Source organism: Pinus tabuliformis, chromosome 8 (assembly GCF_031772625.1).
Source record: "Pinus tabuliformis cultivar Carrire ecotype Pingquan chromosome 8, CPIR1, whole genome shotgun sequence".
NCBI classification, from domain to species: domain Eukaryota; kingdom Viridiplantae; phylum Streptophyta; class Pinopsida; order Pinales; family Pinaceae; genus Pinus; species Pinus tabuliformis.
Genome location: NC_142294.1, coordinates 889,325,250 through 889,344,675, shown reverse-complemented (window position 1 = coordinate 889,344,675; position 19,426 = coordinate 889,325,250).

The following is a 19,426-nucleotide window of genomic DNA, read 5'->3' as shown; positions in this document are numbered from 1 at the left end:
CCTTTCTTTGGAGGCATCAATGCTTGTCATTAAGTTTGGTCAGTGTGGGTTTCTTAGAGAGGGTGCAATAATTGGTTTATTGATGGATGCACGACCAATGCCTATCATACAGCCATTTGGGCAGCAATCTTTGTTCAATAAATATGTGGACAACTATTATAATGATGCTAATGGATCTGTTGGTTCTTCATATCATACAAAGACTCTTATGGCAAATTTTTGTGCAATTCTGTTTTGGCAACGGATTTTGAAGGACAAGCATCGATTGCAACGACTCATTCAAGTGGCTGGCAATGAGATCTTCACAACTCAGACACATGATTTTGCTTCAATTGCTCCTAGGCTTGAGCAGGAGTGGTCTTCTTTCCACCATTTGGTGCCATCATCACTTCGTGCTATTGCTGAGACATGCCCAAGTTTCTCTGCATTTTGGAAGGTTCACCATTGTATTACAATGATTATGATTTCAAGCACACATGCTTTCTCTCTCCAAGACAACGTGAAGAAAACTTGAGTTTTGCCATTGGCACTGAACTAGCAGATGATATTGTAACAAATGTTTGCATTCAGGCTTCATGTGTTGACTCAAGGTCCTGTCATCATGATATTGAAACAAGGCAAATAAGGCATATTTCTCTGTTTTAAGCAGTCAGCTTCCAGGAGGTATTTAGCGCGGCTGAAAGAATATTTTCGAAAACTGAAAGAGGTTTTTATTCCTAACATACTGAACTAGAAAAACCTCTTTCATTTTCTTGAAATTAATTATGAGCTGGGAGAAACGAGTGACTAAAGGTTGCGCTACGAAACTGCTGTAGATGCAGTTTTTAATTTCCTGTTTTACACATCTTCTTCAAGGATCGATTCTGGGCAGCTGGAGTAGTTTTTCAAAAAACCAAAAGAGGTTTTTGTTAAGCACGGATGGGTTCACAAAAACCTCCTTCAGTTTTTCCAAATACGTCTTCTGTGAGAAATTACGAGCTCTGTCTCAAGACATATTTTTCAGCCAGAACATATGGGAGTAGTTGGTTCGATTGCAGATTTATGGGTTAAATATGAAGCTGAAGTGAAGGAAGTTTTCTCAAATGATAGTGCTAATAAAGCTGTTGTTGAAGATACCCTTGATGAAAGCTGAACATGAGCCTGAGATCAGAAAATAAGGCTTTGAAGAAAGAGGTTAGCAGTTTGAAGAAGAAGCTAGGTAAACTAGCTCACTGACTTAAGAAGAAAGGTACTTTTCAAAGTTTTGATAAATTTTGGTTCAACTTCTATCATTTTGAAGTTATGTAGGTCCCTATGCACCTGTACAAATATCTGAAGAAGTCATGAGTTTAAGCTGAAAGCGCTGCAAGATGAATATGTTTTGTTTTGGCAAGAAACAGTAGTTTCGTAGCGCGCTACGAAACTACTGTAGAACGCTGTTTTATAAAGAAATAATGAAATTTGATGATGAGGTCAGCGAATTTTGAAAAGAATGTCTCGAGGACAGGAGGGAGATTATACATGGATATCATAGCAGCTCAAATAGTGACAGGTGTGAGTTTTGAAGAAAAAGTGAAATATTTTGCTTTTTGCTAAAAGTTCTCTTAAAGGCACTTTATGACCGAAATATTAGGGTTCTGGTAGGGTTACCGAGATTTTGGCTAGCACACCTGTTCACTCCACAAGGCATCCAAATCATGAGGCATATGGTGTTATGCGTGGTTATTAAAGGATTAAAGAGCTTGGAGTGTGGTCTTTTAATGGTAAAGAAGAATGGAAGACAGGGACCGTGAAAATAGGGTGTTCAGGTTTACTAATTTATGAGCCATCTACACAGCTAGCACCCGAAAGTCAGCGTTCCTTGCATCTGTAGCTCAACATGTCTCAGCCACAACAGAAATTGTACAGCTGTCAAGGATCCAAGGAGAATCATGAATACGAGGAGATGGAGTTGGATTTGAAATATAATTGGGATTCTATGTATTTACAGCCCAACACTTCATGTATTTAATTAGTTGGTTTAGAAATAGATAAGGGTAATTAATGGTAGATCATCGAGTTCTCCCTTCATGCTTGTTGAGGAGACTCAAGATAGTGAGAGTTTTGGGTTTTCCTATATATGGTGAAAACTAGGATGTAATATGGGTTGGAGATTTTATACAAAAACAGAGTTTTATTTGGGCCAATGTAAAAAGACTTATTACAGTAATAGTAAAACAGCTGTTGTTTCTTCTCAAGATTCTCAATGGATTATATTGTTCAAATGTGATGGTGGTTTATTCTCTTAATGTTCTTTTACAGCCTTGTTACAGCATAATCACTCAGAATTCATGTTGTATGCTCTGACTTCCTGTATGTTTGGCAAGCTGTGGTTTATGTGAAGTATGTTTGAACATCTAATGCAAAGAGCCTTGACTTCCATGAAATGACTGTGCTTTTGTTTACTAAATGTGTGAGACTCCATAGCCCAATGAAGACTAATTTGATATGTGTCCAACCAGCTTTATTTTCATGAAATGTGTGAAGAGTTAGCCATCTGTTTTTGTAATTGATTCTTATCAAAAGTCTGTGAGAGAGCCCTTTCTGACTAAGGAGGCTAATCCTTAGTCTAAAGTCTGGTTGAAATAGTTACATGAGATCTTGCTAGGTAGCAGCCCTTAGTACTGATTTTGTGATAACATTTTGGTGCGTCTGCCGGGAGCCTGATGATTACTCATTCCCGAAGTTTTAAGATTGAATTTCTGAAGGTAGCAGGAGTTCAAAGAGGTTTTTCGAGGCTGCAAATCTACCTTGGCGACTCCATTGTTGAAGAATTCAAAGTTCATACATTCATGGTGATTCCACTGGAGTTATGAAGGACCCAGAAGCTGCCATTCTTAGTTCAAGGTATGCATGCATAGATTTTTCAGGAATTCATGGTTTCCCAAATCATTTTCCCAAGGATGCATATTTTCTAAGGAATGGTCCAAAATTCAACGGAGAAGATTTGAGTTTAACCTTGAAGCATATAACAGATTTTTGTCATTTTACTGAGCTTCTTAGAGTTAAACATGAGGATGTTTGCATTATGTTATTTTATGATTCACTTCAAGGGAAATGCAAACAATGGATTGAAAGTTTTCCTATCAAATCCATTAAGTCATTTCAAGACTTATGGCTTATGTTTTTGGAGGAATGGATAGATAGGTCAGATGTGGTGGTAAACTCTCCTTCAGTTGAGGGTTTCAAACAATGGAATGATGATCATAGTAGAGAAGAAACAAATGAATCTTTTTCTTTGTCCTTGTCATCATATCTAAAATCCTTTGATTGCAAGGCAGAGGATAGGATGAGATTTTTGGATGAATTTGCTGAGGATCTTGAAAAAGAAATTGAAGGTTTAGAAGGACAAATTCAGGCATACAGTTTTCATGATCATGATCATTATTTTCAGAAGTTTTCTATGGCAGAATGCAGGTAGACTATGCTGGTTCCTTTCTCTTTCACGATTGAAGAACTAAACATTGTGGTTGAAGATCAGTTCGTACAGCTGGAAAGTTACAAGGAAAAACAAGCTGGTCATGTATTCTGGGATCCTGTAGCTGATTACATGGAAGAGTTTTACTCTCCAGTATTTCAGTTTTTCAAAGAAGATCAGAGACAATTTCAGTGGCAGCGGTCATCACACTATCACATTGGCTCTGAAATCCGATGTAGTCAGAGACAATTTCAGTGGCAGTGGTCATCACACTGTCATATTGGCTCTGAACTCCGATGCAGTCAAAGAAATCAAATATCAGATAGGACAAATGATTGGCTGCATTGGAAATTTCACATTGATTGAGCTGAATGAAGTTTGAAATTGTTAGGATAGGTAGGTAGGTGAATGCAAATAAGCTCAAGGTTGACTGAGCATTTCTTTTTTCAGTAGATGTAGCTTTCTTTCTCCTACAGTCATGCTTGTCAAGCAAATTTCTGTTTGTCACAAATGGATAAGGCACTGGAGCTGCATGTTCTTAGTGTACCACAAGGGCGCACTATCCCAAGTGGAGCCACTGTTATCACTGAAAATTCTGTTGCCAAAATTTTTCAGACTAGCTTGAAGACAGTTTCGCAGCGCAACATCTTCTAGGTGATTTCGTAGCGCATAATCCATATTTTGCACTGGCTGCGCTACGAAATTGGGGATTTGTTCGAATCCATAGCAACTGTCATGCAAAATAGCTCTGGGGTGGATGCATTTTACAGGTGGCATGTTCTCAAGCTCCTGCATGTATGCTTGTCATCAGTTCTGAATCTGAAGGGAAATATTACAGGTGAAGGAGTGTTTTGAGTGGGATGGTAACTTTTATGCTTTGCATCCACCACTGTTGCCAAGCAGAGACAAGGGAAAAGTCTGAAGTGTTGCAACTGCAAAACAACCTAATCCCCAAAGGTGCAGATATAACAAGATACAGGGACTACATTAAAGATCTTGGTAAGAATGAAAGGGTTGAAGTGATTGCACTGCCGAGTTCCTTAGTGCAGTGTTCTGTTTTTCAAGATGCACTAGATTTGTTGGTTTCTTTAGATGCTCTGAAGGCACCATCTCATCATAGGGGAAAGTATGAACCAACATTATATGGCAATTTGCTTGGGAGTCTTCCCCTTTCTTTGGAGGCATCAATGCTTGTCATTAAGTTTGGTCAGTGTGGGTTTCTTAGAGAGGGTGCAATAATTGGTTTATTGATGGATGCACGACCAATGCCTATCATACAGCCATTTGGGCAGCAATCTTTGTTCAATAAATATGTGGACAGCTATTATAATGATGCTAATGGATCTGTTGGTTCTTCATATCATACAAAGACTCTTATGGCAAATTTTGTGCAATTCTGTTTTGGCAACGGATTTTGAAGGACAAGCATCGATTGCAACGACTCATTCAAGTGGCTGGCAATGAGATCTTCACAACTCAGACACATGATTTTGCTTCAATTGCTCCTAGGCTTGAGCAGGAGTGGTCTTCTTTCCACCATTTGGTGCCATCATCACTTCGTGCTATTGCTGAGACATGCCCAAGTTTCTCTGCATTTTGGAAGGTTCACCATTGTATTACAATGATTATGATTTCAAGCACACATGCTTTCTCTCTCCAAGACAATGTGAAGAAAACTTGAGTTTTGCCATTGGCACTGAACTAGCAGATGATATTGTAACAAATGTTTGCATTCAGGCTTCATGTGTTGACTCAAGGTCCTGTCATCATGATATTGAAACAATGCAAATAAGGCATATTTCTCTGTTTTAAGCAGTCAGCTTCCAGGAGGTATTTAGCGCGGCTGAAAGAATATTTTCGAAAACTGAAAGAGGTTTTTATTCCTAACATACTGAGCTAGAAAAACCTCTTTCATTTTCTTGAAATTAATTATGAGCTGGGAGAAACGAGTGACTAAAGGTTGCGCTACGAAACTGCTGTAGATGCAGTTTTTAATTTCCTGTTTTACACATCTTCTTCAAGGATCGATTCTGGGCAGCTGGAGTAGGTTTTCAAAAAACCAAAAGAGGTTTTTGTTAAGCACGGATGGTTTCACAAAAACCTCCTTCAGTTTTTCCAAATACGTCTTCTGTGAGAAATTACGAGCTCTGTCTCAAGACATATTTTTCAGCCAGAACATATGGGAGTAGTTGGTTCGATTGCAGATTTATGGGTTAAATATGAAGCTGAAGTGAATGAAGTTTTCTCAAATGATAGTGCTAATAAAGCTGTTGTTGAAGATACCCTTGATGAAAGCTGAACATGAGCCTGAGATCAGAAAATAAGGCTTTGAAGAAAGAGGTTAGCAGTTTGAAGAAGAAGCTAGGTAAACTAGCTCACTGACTTAAGAAGAAAGGTACTTTTCAAAGTTTTGATAAATTTTGGTTCAACTTCTATCATTTTGAAGTTATGTAAGTCCCTATGCACCTGTACAAATATCTGAAGAAGTCATGAGTTTAAGCTGAAAGCGCTGCAAGATGAATATGTTTTGTTTTGGCAAGAAACAGTAGTTTCGTAGCGCGCTACGAAACTACTGTAGAACGCTGTTTTATAAAGAAATAATGAAATTTGATGATGAGGTCAGCGAATTTTGAAAAGAATGTCTCGAGGACAGGAGGGAGATTATACATGGATATCATAGCAGCTCAAATAGTGACAGGTGTGAGTTTTGAAGAAAAAGTGAAATATTTTGTTTTTTGCTAAAAGTTCTCTTAAAGGCACTTTATGACCGAAATATTAGGGTTCTGGTAGGGTTACCGAGATTTTGGCTAGCACACCTGTTCACTCCACAAGGCATCCAGATCATGAGGCATATGGTGTTATGCGTGGTTATTAAAGGATTAAAGAGCTTGGAGTGTGGTCTTTTAATGGTAAAGAAGAATGGAAGACAGGGACCGTGAAAATAGGGTGTTCAGGTTTACTAATTTATGAGCCATCTACACAGCTAGCACCCGAAGGTCAGCGTTCCTTGCATCTGTAGCTCAACATGTCTCAGCCACAACAGAAATTGTACAGCTGTCAAGGATCCAAGGAGAATCATGCATACGAGGAGATGGAGTTGGATTTGAAATATAATTGGGATTCTATGTATTTACAGCCCAACACTTCATGTATTTAATTAGTTGGTTTAGAAATAGATAAGGGTAATTAATGGTAGATCATCGAGTTCTCCCTTCATGCTTGTTGAGGAGACTCAAGATAGTGATAGTTTTGGGTTTTCCTATATATGGTGAAAACTAGGATGTAATAGGGGTTGGAGATTTTATACAAAAACAGAGTTTTATTTGGGCCAATGTAAAAGACTTATTACAGTAATAGTAAAACAGCTGTTGTTTCTTCTCAAGATTCTCAATGGATTATATTGTTCAAATGTGATGGTGGTTTATTCTCTTAATGTTCTTTTACAGCCTTGTTACAGCATAATCACTCAGAATTCATGTTGTATGCTCTGACTTCCTGTATGCTTGGCAAGCTGTGGTTTATGTGAAGTATGTTTGAACATCTAATGCAAAGAGCCTTGACTTCCATGAAATGACTGTGCTTTTGTTTACTAAATGTGTGAGACTCCATAGCCCAATGAAGACTAATTTGATATGTGTCCAACCAGCTTTATTTTCATGAAATGTGTGAAGAGTTAGCCATCTGTTTTTGTAATTGATTCTTATCAAAAGTCTGTGAGAGAGCCCTCTCTGACTAAGGAGGCTAATCCTTAGTCTAAAGTCTGGTTGAAATAGTTACATGAGATCTTGCTAGGTAGCAGCCCTTAGTACTAATTTTGTGATAACACCTGTAATTTACCTATCGCAATCTATAAATTCAATTTTATTTCGTTCTACTGCCGCAAGTTTCTCTGTTAACATCAAAAGGTCTGTGCTCCTAAATGCTTTCTTTTTACACAACACGAATGTTGATAAGGTTATTTGATCATATATATATATATATATATATATATATATGTTCCTTCTATCCCTGTTGATCAGGGTTTTTCCTTTACCTATTAAAAGTATTATGGGCATACTAGTTCTTTTGTATGAATATATTCTATGTAGAAGTCTTTGAAAATTCTTGTTTTCTTGTTTTTTTTTTCTATTTCCATGACATCTACATACCTAGGCTCTATAAGATTCTTTTGTCATTTTCACCACATTTGACTGTGCATTTCACTAGGTATTAGAAAAGTAATTCGTCCTCTCATCTAGTTAAATAAAAATTATTTATGGACTATTATATACAAGATACTCGAGTTAACTATTTATCACTAACATCTGTTAGCAAATATCAAGCATATATATATATATATATATATCAGATCTCTAATTATTTAATATGAAAATTTCACTTATCTGGAACACGTTGTCTTCCAGATTTGGTCTGCAACTAGACCTTGAGTTGCTCGCTACTTTGCCTCCCAACCTTGAGACTACTGTACTAGCTAGTCTCCCCCTGTGTTGTTCCTGGATACAAGAACCTTCTTCTTTTATTTTGAGAACCCACTATCTCATAGCTATCTGGTCCAAACCAGACGTAGCTACAGAAAATTGCCTGACATCTCAGCACATATTTTCTTCCTTTTCCTTTGCTTTCTTGCTCACTTTCTCTCTTGATCTCAGATACCCCTATCCTCTTGATCTTTCTTGAATAAATCCTCAAGAAATTAGTTAGGGATAGGTAACTATCAACCCTAACTACTCTAACAAGTGAAAACAATATTTACATGTAACTACTATTTCATTTCTGCATAATTTAATTCAAGAAATAGTTTTTATAACTTAAAATAATAATGAGTTTGTTTAATTTGCAGTAAATTAAATATTTACATTGTCTGGGGATATCACATCTCCCCCCCCCCTAAGATGTAACATCTTCCCGATGTTTTCCTTCTGAAAATAAGTCCAGAAAGGTCTCCTTCATAACCTGCTCATCTTCCCAGGTAGCCTCCTCTAGCCCATAGTGCTACCATTGCACTTTAACCTGGGTGATAACTCATTTCACAGTGTTACTTCTCTCCGATCGAGTATAACCAGGGGTTTGACCAAGAACTCGCCTTCTAGTTTGACATATACAGAGCAACAAAAACACAATTAAATCATCATCCAACTTGTTTAATAAGTCCTAATTCTTAAAAAAATATTTATAATATAATTTACGTGAATGTCTTGCCAATTGATTATATGGTTAGAATCATATATGTATTTCTTAAGTACAGAAATGCGAAAGACATTATGCATACGAATATGGTTGGATAAGGCAAGTTGGTAAGCAATTGGTCCAATTCGAGCCAAAATTTCCAAAGGACTGCAAAATCGAGGTGCTAATTTAGCACATCCAGTCCATTGCAATGTGATTTTCTTGACTGGTACCCGAACGTAAACATGATCCCCCACTTGGAATTCCTAGAAAATTCCCTTCCGATCAGCAAAGTTCTTTTGCCTGTCATGAGCGGCTTTTAAATTGGCTCGTACCCTTTTAACCATCTCCTACATTTCCTCTAACATATCTGGTCCTAGCATCAATTTATCCTCTGGACCACCCCAACTCAAGGGTGTCCTGCAGTTACGTTCGTATAACACTTCAAAGGGACTCATCTGTAAGGATATATGGTATTTGTTGTTATAAGCAAACTCTACTAAGTGCAGGTAGTCCTCCCATTTAGATGGTTGTTGCATTACATAATTCCGTGTCATGTCTTCTACTACTTGATTTACTCGCTCCGTCTGCCCATCCGTTTGAGGGTGATAAGCAGTGCTGAAGTGTAGCTGTGTGCCCAAACCTTCAAATAGAACTTTCCAGAATGCTGATGTAAATTTCACATCACGGTCAGAAATGATCATCTTGGGTACTCCATGTAATTTAAAAATGTTTTGCATAAAAATGTTAGCAATTTGCACCACTCTATAAGTTGACTGTACTGGTATGAAATGAGCATATTTGCTCAACTTGTCCACTACCACCATTATTGAGTCGTTTTGCCTTTTAGACTTGGGCAATCCTGTAATGAAGTTGATGGATATGGTCTCCCATTTCCATTCAGGAATAGGAAATGGGTGGAGTAATCCCGTTGGGTGGTGGTGCTCTGCTTTCACTTGTTGGCATTCCAGACAACGGGCTAAATATTCTGCTACCTCCCTCTTCATACCGGCTAGAAAAATTCCTTTCTAAGAGCAGTAATCAGTTTCTGGTACCCGGGGTGGCCTGCATAAGGAATCTTATGATATTCGTCTAAAATTAAATTTTTAAGATTTTTCTGATTAGGCACATATATCATTTTCCTATAAATCAGCAAGTCTTCTGAATTTACCTCATATCCCAGTTGTTGTTCATGGTTGTTCAGAATTTTAGCTTGCTTCCATAAATGTTTATATTCTAAATCTTTCATGGTTGTTTCTCAAATCTTCTCATAAAAATTAGTTCGTGATTTACTGAAAGAGACCTCATATAAAACAATTTACCTTTTGAATTAAGGCATCTGCAACTCGATTCTCTTTTCCCTTCAAGTGCTTGATTTCAAAATCAAATTCACTTAGGAAGTCAGCCCAACGAGCTTGCCTAACATTCAAGGTGGGTTGTTTGAAATAGTTTGTTAGACTATGATGATCAGTCATTAACAGAAATTTCTTACCCATCAAGTAATGTCGCCACATCTTCAAGGCATGGATGACTGTTGTCAGCTCTAAGTCATAAGCTGAATATTTTTTCTCATACTCTTTAAGCTTCCTTGATTCATAGGCAACAAATTTTCCTTCTTGCATTAATATGCCACCTACACCTTCTTTGCTAGCATCTGTACAAACCACATACTCTTTATTGGGATCAGCAATGCTCAAAATGGGTGCGGTGGTAAGTAAATGTTTGAGCTGATCAAAACTCCTTTGACAATCCGAGGTCCACCTAAAGGTTTTCCCTTTCTTTTGCAAAGAGGTAATGGGATATGCCACCCTATAAAAACCTTCAACAAATCATCTATAATATCCGGCTAAACCCACAAACGATCTTATATCAACTACCTCCTTTGGTACCGACCACTCCACGATAGCCTTTATTTTCTCTTGGTTCACTGTGATTCCATTCTTGGTGATGACATGCCCCAAGTACTGGATTTGTTCTTTAAGCGTACAACTGGTGATATCTTAGAACTTGTAGAGCAATACAGAGATGCTCCTTACGTTCTTCTATGTTTCGAGAGTAGATCAGTATATCATTGATAAAGATTAACACGAACTTATCCAAATACTGATGAAATATATTGTTCATGAGGCACATGAAGGTCGTGGGGGCATTAGTCAGTCCAAAAGGTAGCACCACGAACTCATAATGTCCATAACGAGTCCTAAAAGCAGTTTTTGCTATATCTTCTTCCTTTATCCTAATCTGATGGTAACCCGAGCAGAGGTCAATCTTTGAAAACACGGTTGCACCCTTCACTTGATCAAATAACTCATATATACGGGGAGGGGGTATTTATTCTTAATAGTCAGCTTATTTAATTGACAGTAATCCATGCACATTCGCAAGGTTTTGTCCTTCTCCTTAACAAAAAGCACTGGAGCTCCCCAAGGTGACGCACTCAGACGGATATATTTTTTATCAAGCAGCTCTTGGTTGCATTTTTTATTTTGTTAACTCCGGTATACTCATATGGTAAGGGGCTCGGGAGACCGGGGCATCTCCCGAAATTAGCTCAATGGTGAAATCTATGTCCCTTTTTGGGGGTAGTCTCGGAATTTCTTCAGGAAACACATCCAGAAAATTTTGCACCACAGGTATATTTTCTAAAGAAATAGTTTTATCCTTAGAATCAGCATACCCTACTTGTATTGCATAAACCTGGCAACCTTTTCTGATGCATTTCGCTAATTGGGAGGCTATTACAAGCCTTAATTTCAGAGGTTTTTGAATACCTTGAATTTCCTATCTTTCTCCTTTCTCATCCAGGTAATTAATGGTTTTGGTTTTACAGTTAATGAGGGACCAATGTTTTTCCAACCAATCCATACCTATAAGGATGTCGTATGATCTCAGGGTAACACATTCAGGTCTGCCATAATAGACTAACCAGCTAACATTAGGGGACATCAACTGACCTTAGCCAACACCCTTCTTTTTGCTCTCGTGGCTAGTTGTACTAACCATGGATTTTTAAACTTAACAACTTGCAAACAACATTGTTCCACTATCTTGGGGCTAATATAACTCAAAGTAGCTCCTGGATCAATTAAAATGGATATGGTTTGGTCAAAAACTTTACCTTCGAATTCAACCATGGTTGGTTGATATTCTGTCTGATGGTCTTCAAGGGCAGCATTAATTTATGACTACTTCTTGCCACTTCTCCTACAATAGATGATTCTTGAATCTATGAAATTTGATCAGCTCCCTTACAGTGTGGGTAGTTTTTGACATAATGCGGGCCTCCGCATCCCCAACACTGTACAGGTGGTCTAGTGGTTAATTCTACTTCAGTTCTGCCTGACTGCTCATTCATTTTGGTTTCACCTGGTAGCTTAAATCTGGGCTGATTTCTGTTCATATTCCAACTAGTTTGACCTTTATACGGTCCTTTGTTGACTATGCCCTTATTTCCCTTGTGATTGGAAGTAAATTTAATCCCCTTTTTGTCGACCCATCTCTTTCCCACATCACCCTTTTGTTTGTTTTGCTGGTAGCATATCCGTGCTTTCCGTATAACTTCGTCCATGGTTTTCAGGTTATCAAACTCAAGTCGTTCTTTCATGAATAGTGGAAGACTGCTGATAAACCGCTGCACTTTTTCCTTTTCTTCGCGTATGTAAGGGACATACCGACGTAAGGATGTGAATTTTGCTATGAACTCATCCATGGACAATTGACCCAGTTGAAGATCATGAAACTCCTTTTGCCTTTTCGTCATAGAAACTTTTAGTTAGATATTTTTCTTTAAAATACCTTTGAAAATTTTCCCAGGTTATGCTTTGTTCATTTACTGCGAAATGTTTACTTCTTCCCACCACAGGGTGGCTTTCCCTTGTAGCTGGAAGATGGCCAAACAAGCCTTTAAATTGTGGTCGTACTCATACAACTAAAAATACTTGTTCATATTGATGAGTCAGGCTTCCGCTGCCTCTTCTTGTTCACCATCAAAGAGGGGAGGTTTTATTTTCTGAAATTCCCCTTGAAGCTCCATTTTCTGCCTTTTTTATGTCTTGTGTCTCGACACATTATCTGATTCTTCTTCATGATTCTCTTCGCCACCCTCTATTTCCACATTCTCAGCAATTCTTGTTCACTAGTCATATTTCCGTGCTTAAGACTGGGAATTAGTGGTCGATGATTCTGTCTATTAGATAGACTCTTCATAATATTTTCCTTCTCCTGCATCAACCTTTCGTTATCTTCCCACAACCGGGCCATCTCATCCTTCAATTCTTGTACAGTTTCCATGATAGCAGTATTGGTATTGCGCAACTCTTCTCCCAACTGCACCCATACCTTATGATTGCCTTCTTGAAATGATGTTGGCTTTGTTCTCGTTATGGACCTATGTGGTGGATTTCTAGTCCTCTTCATGTTGACTGCTTCCCTTCTTCCTCTGTGCACATCACATACGTTTTTATTTACTTATATTCCGGAGGTCTCAGTTTTGCAACCTGAGTGCTTTGATACCATATGTCACACACCCACATGTCAAGATATGCATAAATAATTTTTAAAAATAAATTACTTGAATTTAAACAGATATCTTTTACCATTAACATATACATTTACGCCAGGACTGTAAGTTCTTTCCAATGTTGATTTTTTTTACATTACTTCGAACTAATATAATATGGTTCTTTTTACAAACAAACCAAACATAGATTTTGTATACTTTCCACACCTAATTTTTAATAGGGTCATACATTGGTTGGGTTTCAACCAAGTCAACTAGTCCACTTGTAAACCCTTAATCCACAATTTTCTATATAGTATATTCAACAGTGATTGAGCTCAGGACTTTAATTGTGTCATGTCACTGAGCAATACATTAAATTGCCACCCGTCTACATTTATATCTCATTAACTCTATGGTTGTTGCATCAGCCTATGAGTCTTCGTTTGTTGTACGACATCGTCGGTGACCTCAGGAGTGGCTCCTCATCAACGATACCCAGGTTTCGATTCGAATCAGATGGTGGTGGAGAAAATTGAGGTCCTATGCCTCTGGTGTAATGTCGTCGTCTTTTCATTTTCTTTCTCCTGGAAATAGATAGCGTACTCTGCAGAGGGGTTTTCCTGCACTCTGGTATTTACAGTTCTATTGCTTATTGTTGGAGGTTCTTTTTTCTTCTAATTTGGTTCATTGTTGTCATAATATGTTTCCTATTCGTTTAAGGATTCTGTTGACAGGCTCATTTGGTTTCTAGTTCGGAATTCTACTGCGAGGAGGGTTTCTACATGCAACTTCAAAACAAGTAATTTCTGAGTGGGTTTGCTGGCTATTTCTATTCACAAGATTTTTACCCAGTCTTTGTTTTCATACGCAAGATTTTAATCTTTGATACTCCTCCTAGTTGGGATGGAGGGTTTCGCAGGTGACAGTGTTTTGGGCGAAATGTCGGAGAAAGCCTTTGCTCGACCCACTGAGCACGGTGATGGTTGTTCCAACCCATCTACCGGGTACTTGAGCCTTGCCCATTATGTTATTTTAAGGGTTTCTTAGTTTGAGGGTTTTGGACTCCCGAAAGAAGACTTCATTATGTGAATTGTTAACTTATCTGTTTATATATCTGTAATATCTTTACTATTAGAAGCATTGCCAAAAAAATACATTTGTAAATTTTTGTAAAGGTTTAACGATGAACCAAAATCCTGGCCCAACTCTATTTTCTTCCTCTATTTGATAACAAATTCGAATAGTTTCTTATTGTTTTTAAGAGGTTTTTATTGGCCAGCTTACAGTTCTTGTTTTTCCATTTACATAATTATCTATAAACCTCTTCTGGGTAATGTAATGTTTTGGTAGTCGCTTCATCATTTCCATCAGAAATAGAAGTCGAAATGCTCATCTATTTTTCAAGTTGAAACTATAAAATTTTGATCGGCTATGGTTTATCAAGTAGAGTTTACCATTATCTGACCTGGCCCGCAAGGGTAGGAATTTTGGTCATGCATGAAATAAAGGATGTATACCTGTAATTTACCTGTCGCAGTCTATAAATTCAATTTTATTTCATTCTACTGCCTCAAGTTTCTTTGTTAACATCGGAAGGTCAATTTTCCTAATTGTTTTCTTTTTACACGATACGAATGTTTATAAGGTTATTTGATCATATATATATATATAGATATATATGTTCCTTCTGTCCTTGGTGATCAGGGTTTTTCCTTTACCTATTAAAAGGATTATGGGCATACTAGTTCTTTTGTATGAATATATTTTGTGTAGAAGTCTTTGACAATTCTTGTCTTCTTGTTTTTTGTTCTATTGCCATAATGTTTGCATATCTAGGCTCTGTAAGCTTCTTTTGTCATTTTCACCACATTTGACTGTGCATTTCACTGGGTATTAGAAAAGTAATTCTTCCTCTCATCTAGTTACATAAAAATTACTTATGGACTATTCTATACAAGATACCCCAAGTTAACCATTCTATCTCTAACATTTGTTAGCAAATATCAGACATAGATATATATATATATATATATATATATATATCAGATCTCTAATTATTTAATATGAAAATTTCACTTATCTGGAACACAATGTCTTCCAGATTTGGTCTGTAGCTAAACCTTGAGCTCCTCGCTACTTTTCCTCCCAACCTTGAGACTATTGTTCCATCTAGTCTGCCCCCGTGCTGTCCTTGGATACAGGAAGCTTCTTCTTTTATTTTGAGAACCCATTGTCTCACAACTATCTGGTCCTAACCAGACGTAGCGACAGAAAACCACCTAACATCTCAGCACATATTTTCTTCCTTTACCTTTGCTTTCTTGCTCGCTTTCTCTCTTGATCTCAGATGCCCCTATTCTCTTGATCTTTCTTGAATAAATCGTTAAGAAATTAGTTAGGGACAAGTAATTGTCAATCCTAACTACTATAATAGGTGAAAACAATATTTACATGTAACTGCTATTTCATTTCTGCATAATTTGATTCAAGAATTTTTATTTTTTTTTCTATGTAAAACTATATCTATTATATTAACAGGGTAACAGTGAATTTACATCATGATCGAAGTCAAGCACTCTGCTCTTGTAGGAGGCAGATCTGTCCAGAACAAACACATTTGAAAATTGTCTAATTTTGTGTCCCACGCAGGGGAACGATCTCTGATACATAAGACAATTCAAAAACTCAAAATAAACTGAGGGATACCAAAGATCCCAGAACCAAGTCGCCTTACAACCGTGCCCAGTGGTGAGGGGCATTCTACCAAAAAAGAAGCATGGGTGGATTTGCTATTCATCAATGGGCTCTTCTATGATTCGACACCAGCCCATATCAGGTAATTCCTCTGTCTGAGTCGCATTCTGAGCCATGGGACCCGGATCAACCATCATCGCCTCCTGTGCTCTGCCCACTTGTTCATTTGTTTCCTGCTGAGGGGCATTTTCCGCAGCCAGCTGAAATGATGAAGAGGGATCCGGGATTGCCCTTGAATTCCCTGCCTGAGTCCTTAAATCATCAACTTGACTTTCTTCCTGAAAAACCACTGTAAAATAGGCAGTGATCCTGGGCCTGTTTAGAGCGTTGTCAAAGGTAAATATGGCAGAGCCAGAGGTAGGGATAGGTCCGGGCCGAGAGCTAGAGGCACGAGATCTTCCTCTTCTGCTGCGAGAAGAAAGCCTGTGCCTCCCTGACAAGTCACTGGAGGACGATTCAGTTGGGGCCCTTCTCGGCTGCCCCCTGCGGCTGCCCATTCTTGGTCTCAGTCGAGGCATCCTGCAATTGACGATGGCCCAGGTCCGGGATTGTAGCTGCAGAGTAATATCTTGGCAGCGGCTTTGCCTACTTGTTGAGCCTCCTTTGCCGAGCTTGGACCCTTCCTTCTGGTGCGTCGAATCCCTGCTCGTGTGCGAAACCAAAGACCATACAAAGAAATCAGTTGCCAAGATATGTGAATGAGAAGACCAGTTTGCAATACCTGAAAGATACCCGGGGAGGAGTAAAACCAGCCTCGCAGGGAAGGCCAAGACCATCAACGCCAGGATCCAATTCCCCTCATGCTCCCTGAAATTCTTTGCGGGATCGAAGGTAAGCGGGAGGAGTGACAAAGCCAATGAAATGTCCATCCCCCCAGGCCCTTCTCTGGCTTTAACGTTCCTTGCCTTGTCTCGGGAGTCTCCTCCCATAACTGCTACATTGATGGCTCGTGCTCTCTGCTGCATGCGAAGCTGAACTCCTTCACTGCAGACCTGGTGTTCCAGCTGAGCCGATGGCCTTGCGAATCCGGATAACCATTCAAATGATTGTGTCGTGCGCCAAGTGCCATAACCACTCCACGATCCTTGTACTGGTCGGGCAAGTGGCATCCTGCCTTGCCCAGCCCCTGTCCCGTCAACTTAAATCGCATCGCAATCACCCGCATCCGGGGTGATTCAAGAAATAGTTTTATAACTTAAAATAATAATTAGTTTGTTTAGTTTGCAGTAAATTAAATATTTACATTCTCTGGGGATATCACAACTTGTTATTCAAAGAAATAGAGATAGATAATCGTGTTACAAATAAACATGTCATAACATGAAATTCTAACCCGAGTAAGGAGGAAAACAACAAACTATCCCTGCCCAGAACCCAAATAAAGAAAAAGACAACAAATTGTCCCCACCTCACAACTTAAATAATTCTCACTTACATTTATTAATAAATATAAATTAATTTATTATCATTATTAAAAAAAATATAACAATTATTTAAAAAAATTCAATGTTACTTAAGAAAATAATAATATTAAAAAAACATTTTTAATAATATTCTAAAAACAATAAATATCTCTTATTATTATTTAATTTTAAAAACAATACTATCTCCTATTATTATTTAATTTTAAAAACAATAAATAAATATAAAATTTTGTTTATGATAAAAACTTTTCAAAAATTATAAATTAATATTTAATTATCATAAACATAAAAAGAAATTCTTTATCGGAAGTTTCTATATACAAAAAGCAGACATTGGTAAACACTTCATCAACTTATTGCAGGTCGTACATTCTTGGCAATGAGTGGTACACACATTTGCTTTGTAAATGAATAAATCTATGTTCTTTATCAAATCTATGTGTAAATGCTATTATACTTGTAAATTAGTGACCCATAGTATTGTAAGAATATAATAAAAAAAAGGCTCCGTCATACCCTTTTCTATTTTATTCTACATTGAATGTGTTTAATTCAATCATTTCAACCCATTGCCATTGCCATTTGAGATTTTTAATGAGTTGGCACAAGTTGATAGTTGTTTATTGCCATTAGAGATTTTTAATGGGTTGGCACAAGTTGTCCACGTGTTGACGTAATCCTCCCAAAATTTGCGCCCACACTTTATTCGATGTTCGCCCGCCCATATCTTTGTCATCGCAAACCCGTCGTAAGAAGAAATATACTCTATTGCCCGGGACACAAGGATTTATTACTATTATTTATTGTCAGGAAAGGACAACCTTGAATATAGCTGAATTTCTATATCCATTAGAGTGTGGCATTGGATATTTTATAAATTATAAAATTGATATATAATAAGGTTAGTGTTCTTTTGTCATTTTAGTTTCAATAATTATTTGAAAGTGAGATTTTTTTGTCATTTAATTTATTTATTCAATTTTTTTTTGTCATTTAATTTAATTATTGAAAATTAAAAATAAATAAAGACATACATGAATAGATAAATAAAGTATTTTTTAGCAACCATACAATATTGTTAATCACCTGCAACTTATGTAGATCATGGAATGAAAATCCTAAAATCAAAAAATGTTTTTACCTTATTACATACCGTAAGAGAATATTGAAGAATCTCAATGCTAAAATTATGTAATGTTCATTTAAAATTAATGAAAAGTCAGATACCCATGACTTTCGTACATAGTATTTATTGAATTTTTTTCAAAAAATTGTGTTTAACAAATTTCAATTATATTTAAAAATATCTATAAATATATACATTGTAGTAATTAATTATAAATAATTTTAGTTATTATTTTAAAAGTGATGAAAGTATAATTTTTTTTTTCGATAATAAGAAGTTCTATTCAATTATGTTTAACCAATTTATTTAATAATTTATTAAAATTTCCCCGGATGCGGGTGTGTAGTACTGAGCTCTGTACGAGGGCAACTTGGTGGGTTGGCGCGTGGCTTATTACCACTGCCATCTGGCCTCGCGCATTGCCAGCCTTTATGTTCTCTGCAAATACCTTCAATGCTGCGTTAATGCAACGCGTCCTTCCTTACCAGCCTTCCTGTTCTTCTGTTATGGCGCCCCTTCAATTCCTCAATGCTCCTCCCCTGCGAGTGTATTGCTCCCTCGTTGCCGCAGAGCCCTTCTCTCGGACCAGACCAGGGAATCGTTGCGCTCAGGATTGCGGTGTTGATTCACAGTAGGGATTTCATGTTTTACAGAGTCCTTCCTGCAATTTCAATTGTCGCTTGTCCTCCGTCATTCTCAGTGCTCCTCTACGTGTTGAAGCCAGGCCCCTTTCAATCTCCCTCTGCCTTCACAGTTTTGTTGCCTATTCAGCTCCTCCTGCTCTTTTCATCATTCCTAAATTGCGCCAAAGAATGGGCTGCAAGAGGGGAAGTTCCCGTGGATGTGTTATCCGCTAGCCCTCCTCCTCTACCTCGAACTGCTCATCTTACTCCTCGGGCTTCTGCTCTGATTGCTACCCCGTTACCAGGAGCGGTCGTGGACAAGGTCGAGGGCAACATAACATAGCAACGAGCTCTCACAATTCTCTCTCTCACACTACTCGTTTTCAATTCCCCTGC